Source organism: Triticum aestivum, chromosome 7A (assembly GCF_018294505.1).
Source record: "Triticum aestivum cultivar Chinese Spring chromosome 7A, IWGSC CS RefSeq v2.1, whole genome shotgun sequence".
Lineage (NCBI taxonomy): Eukaryota > Viridiplantae > Streptophyta > Magnoliopsida > Poales > Poaceae > Triticum > Triticum aestivum.
Window position 1 is genome coordinate 179,150,213 of NC_057812.1, and position 8,460 is coordinate 179,158,672.

Sequence of the window (8,460 nt, forward strand, 5' to 3'; positions counted from 1 at the left end):
CACCAGAGTGGTACGGTAGTCCTGTTCTAGAAGTCATGTTACTAGACCATGACGAACTTGCGAACTATGAGGAAGCGATGATGAGCCCAGATTCCACGAAATGGCTTGAGGCCATAAAATCTGAGATATGATCCATGTATGACAACAAAGTATGGACTTTGATTGACTTGCTCGATGATCAGCAAAGCCATGTTGAATAAATGGATCTTCAAGAGGAAGACGGACATTGATAGTAGTGTTACTATCTACTAAGCTCGACTTATTGTGAAATGTTTTCAACAAGTTCAAGGTGTTGAATACGATGAGATTTTCTCACTCGTATCGATGCTTAAGTCTATCTGAATCATGTTAGCAATTGCCACATTTTATGAAATCTGGCAAATGGATATCAAAACTGCATTCCTTAATGGATTTATTAAAGAAGAGTTGTATATGATGCAACCAGAAGGTTTTGTCAATCCTAAAGGTGCTAACAAAATGTGCAAGCCCCAGCGATCCATCTATGGACTGGTGCAAGCATCTCGGAGTTGGAATATACGCTTTGATAAGTTGATCAAAGCATATAGTTTTATATGGACTTATGATGAAGCCTGTATTTACAATAAAGTGAGTGGGAGCACTACAGCCTTTCTGATTAGTATATGTGAGTGACATATTGTTGATCAGAAATGATGTAGAATTATTCTGCAAAGCATAAAGGAGTGTTTGAAAGGAGTTTTTCAAAGAAAGACCTCGGTGAAGCTGCTTACATATTAAGTATCAAGACCTATAGAGATAGATCAAGACACTTGATAAGTTTTTCAATGAGGACATACCTTGACAAGATTTTGAAGTAGTTCAAAATGGAACAGTCAAAGAAAAAGGTTTCTTGCCTGTGTTACAAGGCGTGAAGTTGAGTAAAACTCAAAGCCTGACCACGGCAGAAGATAGAAAGAGAATGAAAGTCATTCCCTATGCCTCAGCCATAGGTTCTATAAAGTATGCCATGATGTGTACCAGATCTATTGTATACCCTACACTGTGTTAAGCAAGGGAGTACAATAGTGATCTAAGAGTAGATCACTGGACATTGGTCAAAATTATCCTTAGTGAAATAAGGAAATATTTCTCGATTATGGAGGTGACAAAAGGTTCGTCGTAAAAAGTTACGTCGATGCAAGTTTTGACACAGATCTGGATGACTCTAAGTCTCAATCTGGATACATATTGAAAGTGGGAGCAATTAGCTAGAGTAGCTCCGTGCAGAGCATTGTTGACATAGAAATTCGCAAAATACTTACGGATCTAAATGTGACAGGCCCGTTGACTAAATTATCTCACAAGCAAAACATGATCACACCTTAGTACTCTTTGGGTGTTAATCACATAAATGATGTGAACTAGATTATTGACTCTAGTAAACCTTTGGGTGTTGATCACATATCGATGTGAACTATGGGTGTTAATCACATGGTGATGTGAACTATTGCTGTTAAATCACATGGCGATGTGAACTAGATTATTGACTCTAGTGCAAGTGGGAGACTGAAGGAAATATGCCCTAGAGGCAATAATAAAGTTATTATTTATTTCCTTATTTCATGATAAATGTTTATTATTCATGCTATAATTGTATTAACCGGAAACATAATACATGTGTGAATACATAGACAAACAAAGTGTCACTAGTATGCCTCTACTTGACTAGCTCGTTAATCAAAGATGGTTATGTTTCCTAACCATGAACAATGAGTTGTTATTTGATTAACGAGGTCACATCATTAGTAGAATGATCTGATTGACATGACCCATTCCATTAGCTTAGCACCCGATCATTTAGTATGTTGCTATTGCTTTCTTCATGACTTATACATGTTCCTATGACTATGAGATTATGCAACTCCCGTTTACCGGAGGAACACTTTGGGTACTACCAAACGTCACAACGTAACTGGGTGATTATAAAGGAGTACTACAAGTGTCTCCAATGGTCGATGTTGGGTTGGCGTATTTCGAGATTAGGATTTGTCACTCCGATTGTCGGAGAGGTATCTCTGGGCCCTCTCGGTAATACACATCACATAAGCCTTGCAAGCATTACAACTAATATGTTAGTTGTGAGATGATGTATTACGGAACGAGTAAAGAGACTTGCCGGTAACGAGATTGAACTAGGCATTGGATACCGACGATCGAATCTCGGGCAAGTAACATACCGATGACAAAGGGAACAACGTATGTTGTTATGCGGTCTGACCGATAAAGATCTTCGTAGAATATGTAGGAGCCAATATGGGCATCCAGGTCCCGCTATTGGTTATTGACCGGAGACGTGTCTCGGTCATGTCTACATTGTTCTCGAACCCGTAGGGTCCGCACGCTTAAGGTTACGATGACAGTTATATTATGAGTTTACATGTTTTGATGTACCGAAGGAGTTCGGAGTCCCGGATGAGATCGGGGACATGACGAGGAGTCTCGAAATGGTCGAGATGTAAAGATTCATATATTGGATGATATGGTTAGGCCAAGGGGTCAAGCCCATGAGGCTTTAGGTCGGTGCAAAAGGAGTTTTGCGGAGGCCAGGGGGCCAAACGCCGGAGACCCTGGCGTCTGGTCCTGGGCCAGACGCCGGGGCCCGTGGCGTCTGGGCCAGACGCCAAGGATTGTGGCGTTTGGTCCTGGAGTCCGAGTGGGACTCTTGCCTTTCGGGAAAAACCGACTTTGAGGAGGCTTTTGCTCCAAGTTTCGACCCCGGGGCTCAACATATAAATAGAGGGGCAGGGCTAGCACCAAAGACACAACAAGTTGATCCACGTGATCTATTCCTTAGCCGTGTGCGGTGCCCCCAGCCACCATATTCCTCGATAATACTGTAGCGGAGTTTAGGCGAAGCCCTGCTGCTGTAGTACATCAAGATCGTCACCACGCCGTCGTGCTGACGGAACTCTTCCCCGACACTTTGCTGGATCGAAGTCCGGGGATCGTCATCGAGCTGAACGTGTGCTCGAACTCGGAGGTGCCGTAGTTTCGGTGCTTGATCGGTTGGATCGAGAAGACGTACGACTACTTCCTCTACGTCGTGTCACCGCTTCCGCAGTCGGTCTGCGTGGGTACATAGACAACACTCTCTCCTCTCGTTGCTATGCATCACATGATCTTGCGTGTGCGTAGGAAATTTTTTGAAATTACTGCGAAACCCAACAGCAACTTAGTTTTACCTTTTCTCTTCCTCTTCCGTTTCTCTCCGTTGTCACTCTAGATCTCGGGACGAGATCGTCTTGTAGTGGTGGAGTGTTGTGACACCCCAAGACCGTTGCACCAGGTGTCTTCCAGTTATTCGCTGTTGTTGCCTTGTCATTTGTTTGCATGTCATGCATTTCATATCATGTCATCATGTGCATCGCATTTGCATACGTGTTCGTCTCATGCATCCGAGCATTTTCCCCGTTGTCCGTTTCTCGATCCGACACTCCTACGTCCTCCGGCGCCCCCTTTTGCCTCTTTCATGTGTGGGTGTTAAACGTTCTCGGATTGGACCAAGATTTGCCAAGCGGCCTTGGTTTACCACCGGTAGACCGCCTGTCAAGTTTCGTGCCATTTGGAGTCCGTTTGATACTCCAACGCTTAACCGGGGAACCGTAAAGGCCTCGTGTGTGTTGCAGCCCAACACCCCTCCAAAGTGGCCCAATGACCCATCCAAACCCCCTCCATCCTCCTGGTCTTTCGATCATGATCGCATGGCTGAAAACCGCACTCCATTTGGACATTCCTACCTCCCTCTACCTATTTAAACACCTCTCCCGTCCAAAACAGCAGTCTAAACCCTAGATCCACTCCTCCCCGCGCCGCAGCACATGTCCGCGCCGCACCGGACACGTCCACCGCCGCCTCCACGTCGCCCAGCCAATTAGAGGACGCCATGTTAGCTCACGCCGCAGCCCTCAACCAGCCAGACGTCGCCACGTCAGCCGCGCCCGCGCTCACTTCACCGCGGCCCGTGGAGCCCATCGTGGGCCCGCGCAGGCCCGCCCCGCCGCCGGCTGGCCCGTTTCCAGCCCGAGCACTCCACCGCCACCGCTCGAGCTCGTCGGCCACCCGCGCCTCGCCGGAGTTGCCTCCCTCGCCGCCGTTTGCCTCGCGCACCGCACGCCGCCTGTTGCTCCGCCGCGCGAGCCCCTCTCCAGTGCCGAGCCCGCCGCTTCGCCTCGCGCCTCGCTGCATCGCCGCCGCCTCTTCATCGGAGAGCCCCGAGCCGCCCGCGCCTTCCCCACGAGAGTGCTGCCCGAGCCCTGTTCCGGCCGCCCGAGCCCCGATCTGCTCACCGGAGACCCATCCCCGACCTCACCGTGGCCGGATCCAGCGAGATCCGGCCAATCCGCATGCCCGCCGCCCGCTGTCGTTGCTCGCCGGAGCCGCCGCGTCCGTCCTGCCGCCGGACCGGCCTCCTGTGTCCTGGACTGGGGAAAACCGCCAGACCGGCCGGTTCGACCGGACCGGACCGGACCGACCGAAGCCTTGCCTGGACCGCCCGGTTTTTTTTTCTTCAAAGCCTCTCCGAACCGGCTTGTTGGGCCAACGTGAGTAGTCCACCTCTATTTCTCGCCCTAAGAATTTCTTAACTAACCTACACTCATGTGAGATCGGCTAAGTCTTTTTCTGTTTCAGCATCACATGAGTTTCTTTGACCGGTCATAACTCCTCATCCATAGATCCGTTTTGCATGCATGATATACCAAAATGTTCATCTAGATGTGCTCTTCATTTTGTTACATTGCACCATGCTTGTTTGAGTCCATCTTGATGCCCTAATCATTGATGCAAGAGTGCTTCATAATGTTAGTTCCTGTTACTTAGCAGATCTTGAGCATTTGTCATTTTTGCCATGATTATTGTGTGCTGCATATGAACTTGAGCCCTACATGTGTTTTGGGCTATGCCATGCCATCTTTACAGGGGTGTATGCCATGTATTTTTGTGATCAATGTGGTGACTAGCACAAGCATGCAAAGTAGCTCTCGTGATATTGCTGATTTCGGGGACTTAGAATTTCATTAAGTCTTTGCCCTGTTGTTATTGTTATGCCATGTGTTCATGTTGCTATAGAGAGATCCATGCCTCTTTTGAGTATGTTTAGTAAGGATGATTTTGACATATGGTCATGCTCTATCCATCCATGTCTCTATTTGCATTTATGGAGTGCCCTAACATGACTCAATGTTGCTCTACTTTTGCTATAAAATGTTCTTGGCAGATTGTTTACGTGTTAATCAATTTTGCCAAGGTTGTTGTAGTTGATCCATGCATGCTATGAACTTGTTCTTTCTTTGTTTAGCTTCTTGAACATGTCTTCTTGCTGGTAGTATGCTTATCTTGTCATGCAATGCCTTGTGTTGAGTGCATCGAGCTCGTAAACATGCCGGCGTAACTCTGTTTTTGCCATGTCCAGTTTTCTGCTAAGTCTGAATCTGTTAACGAAACTTGCTATGTTTACATGGGTGCCATCATATCTTCTGATCCTTTTTGGCTTATGGTCAGTAAGGGACTTTTGTTATATGCTTTGAGTAGATTCATTCCATGCCTTGCTTTGCTATATCCTGATCCTGTAGCATGTTGTTATCTTTCCCTAAACATTGCTTCCTGATGTTAATTCCTGGCATGTTGTTATTTTCACAAAGTCTATAAAGCTGATATCATTTGCACTTTTGTCATGCTTGTTTGAACCTTCTATTGTGTGATTTAGCCATAGCTCAGTGTTCATATTTTGTCAAGCATCTTGAGTAGATCACTTCCATGTGCTTTGTTGCTATGTTAGAGTGCAATAGCTTATTTTCTTGTTGCATTTTAGATGGCATCGTGCTGTTAATCACAGAATCGTGACATTATTGTTTTGCTTGCCATTTGCAAACCGTGCATCCGATTCCGGTGATCTTTATATCGATTTCGATCAAAATCAACTCATCTTTCCAGCAGCGCACTTGGTTTGCCAAGTTGAGGCTTGGTTCAATCTTTTCCTTCCGGAGCACGCATATGCATTGCATATTACACCTCGCATATCATGCCATGTTTTGCATCATGTTGCTTGCGCACTGCACCGTGGTTGATTGTGGTTTCTTGTTCTTGCCTTGGGTAGAGCCCGAGACGAGTTCGTGATCGAGGAACCCGTTGAGTATGCTTACGAGGCTCAAGCTTACGTCAACTCGGAGAACTTTGCAGGCAAGATGATCACACCCTCGAAATCATTTCTATCTTTGCTTGCTAGTTGCTCGCTCTATTGCCATGCCGCGATACCTACCACTTGCTATATCATGCCTCCCATATTTCCATGTCAAACCTCTAACCCGCCTTGTCCTAGCAAACCGTTGTTTGGCTATGTTGCCGGTTTGCTCCGCCCCTCTTATAGCGTTGCTAGTTGCAGGTGAAGATGGAGTTTGTTCCTTGTTGAAACATGATTATTGTTGGGATATCATTATTATATCTTGTTTATGTTAATGCACCTATATACTAGGTAAAGGGTGGAAGGCTCGGCCTTATGCCTGGTGTTTTGTTCCACTCTTGCCGCCCTAGTTTCCGTTAAACCGGTGTTATGTTCCTTGATTTTGCATTCCTTACGCGGTTGGGTGTTATGGGAACCCCTTGATAGTTCGCTTTGAATAAAACTCCTCCAGCAAGGCCCAACCTTGGTTTTACCATTTGCCACCTAAGCCTTTTTCCCTCGGGTTTCCGGAGCCCGAGGGTCATCTTTATTTTAAACCCCCGGGCCAGTGCTCCTCTGAGTGGTGGTCCAAAACAGAGCCACTTGCAGTGCCACTTCGGGAAAACCTAAGGGTTGGTTTTAGTTGTATGTAGTGTTCATCCGGTGTGCCCTGAGAACGAGATATGTGCAGCTCCTATCGGGATTTGTCGGCACATTCGGGCGGCTTTGCTGGTCTTGTCTTATCATTGTCGAAATGTCTTGTAATTGGGATTCCGAGTCTGACCGGGTCTTCCTGGGAGAAGGAATATCCTTCGTTGACCGTGAGAGCTTGTGATGGGCTAAGTTGGGACACCCCTGCAGGGTTTGAACTTTTGAAAGCCGTGCCCGCGGTTATGGGCAGATGGGAATTTGTTAATGTCCGGTTGTAGAAAACCTGACACTTAACTTAATTAAAATGCATCAACCGCGTGTGTAGCCGTGATGGTCTCTTTCCGGCGGAGTCCGGGAAGTGAACACGGCGTTGGAGTCATGTTTGAACGTAAGTAGTTTCAGGATCACTTCTTGATCTTTGTAGCTTCTCGGCCGTGCTTTGCTTTCTCTTCGCGCTCTCATTTGCGTAAGTTAGCCACCATATATGCTAGTGCTTGCTGTAGCTCCACCTCACTACCTTTTCCTACCCATAAGCTTAAATAGTCTTGATCGCGAGGGTGTGAGATTGCTGATTCCTCGTGGCTCACAGATACTTCCAAATAGTTGCAGGTGCCGATGATACCGGTGCAGGTGGAGCAACCGAGCTAAAGTGGCAGCTCGATGAAGATCGTGATCGTTGTGTTGTTTCGTTTCTAGTTGATCAGGAGTGGAGCCCAGTCGGGACGATCAGGGATCTAGCATTAGGTGGTCTTCTTTTATTTTGGTTCCGTAGTCGGACCTTGATTGTATTCTGGATGATGTAATGCTATATTTATGTATTGTGTGAAGTGGCGGTTGTAAGCCAACTCTTTATCCCTCTCTTATTCAGTACATGGGATGTGTAAAGATTACCCCTCTTGCGACATGCCTACTATGCGGTTATGCCTCTAAGTCATGCTCCGACACGTGGGAGATATAGCCGCATCGTGGGTGTTACACAAACTCGACAAGATTGATAGCAACTACTCCTACAAGTGCATAGAGGCCATATCATGCATTAACACTACTTTTGACCATATAAATTTGACATGCAAACTCAAGAACAGGGTCACCTAAGCAGCAAAAATTTGCAATAAATAAAGCACTAGAACAAAAACTAATTGGGCCGTTGGAGGAGTCACATACCGAAGAACAATCCCCCAAAGCAGTTTTGTGAATGGAGATTTGAGCAAGGAGATCGAAAATGGCGGCAAGATGAGCTAGAACTCGGGTTTGAGCTGGTGGATGATTTTTTCTGGAGGAAGATGAAATGTGTGGGTGCAAGAATAAGTGGAGGGGGCCCATGTGGGGTCCATGAGGCAGGGGGCACGCCCTCCACCCTCATGGGCACATGGTGAGGCCCCCTGGTGTGTTCTCAGTGCCAATAATTCTTAAATATTCCAGAAAAAAAATCATATTAAATTTTCAGGACATTTGGAGAAATTTTATTTTCGGGGTATTTTTTATTGCAATGATAATTCAGAAAATAGACAGAAAATGCTATTTTTGCTTTATTTAAACTAAATAACAGAAAGTAAAAAGAGGGTACAGAGTGTTGTGATTTCTAACTTCATCCATCTCATGCTCATCAAAAGGAATCCACTAACAAGGTTGAT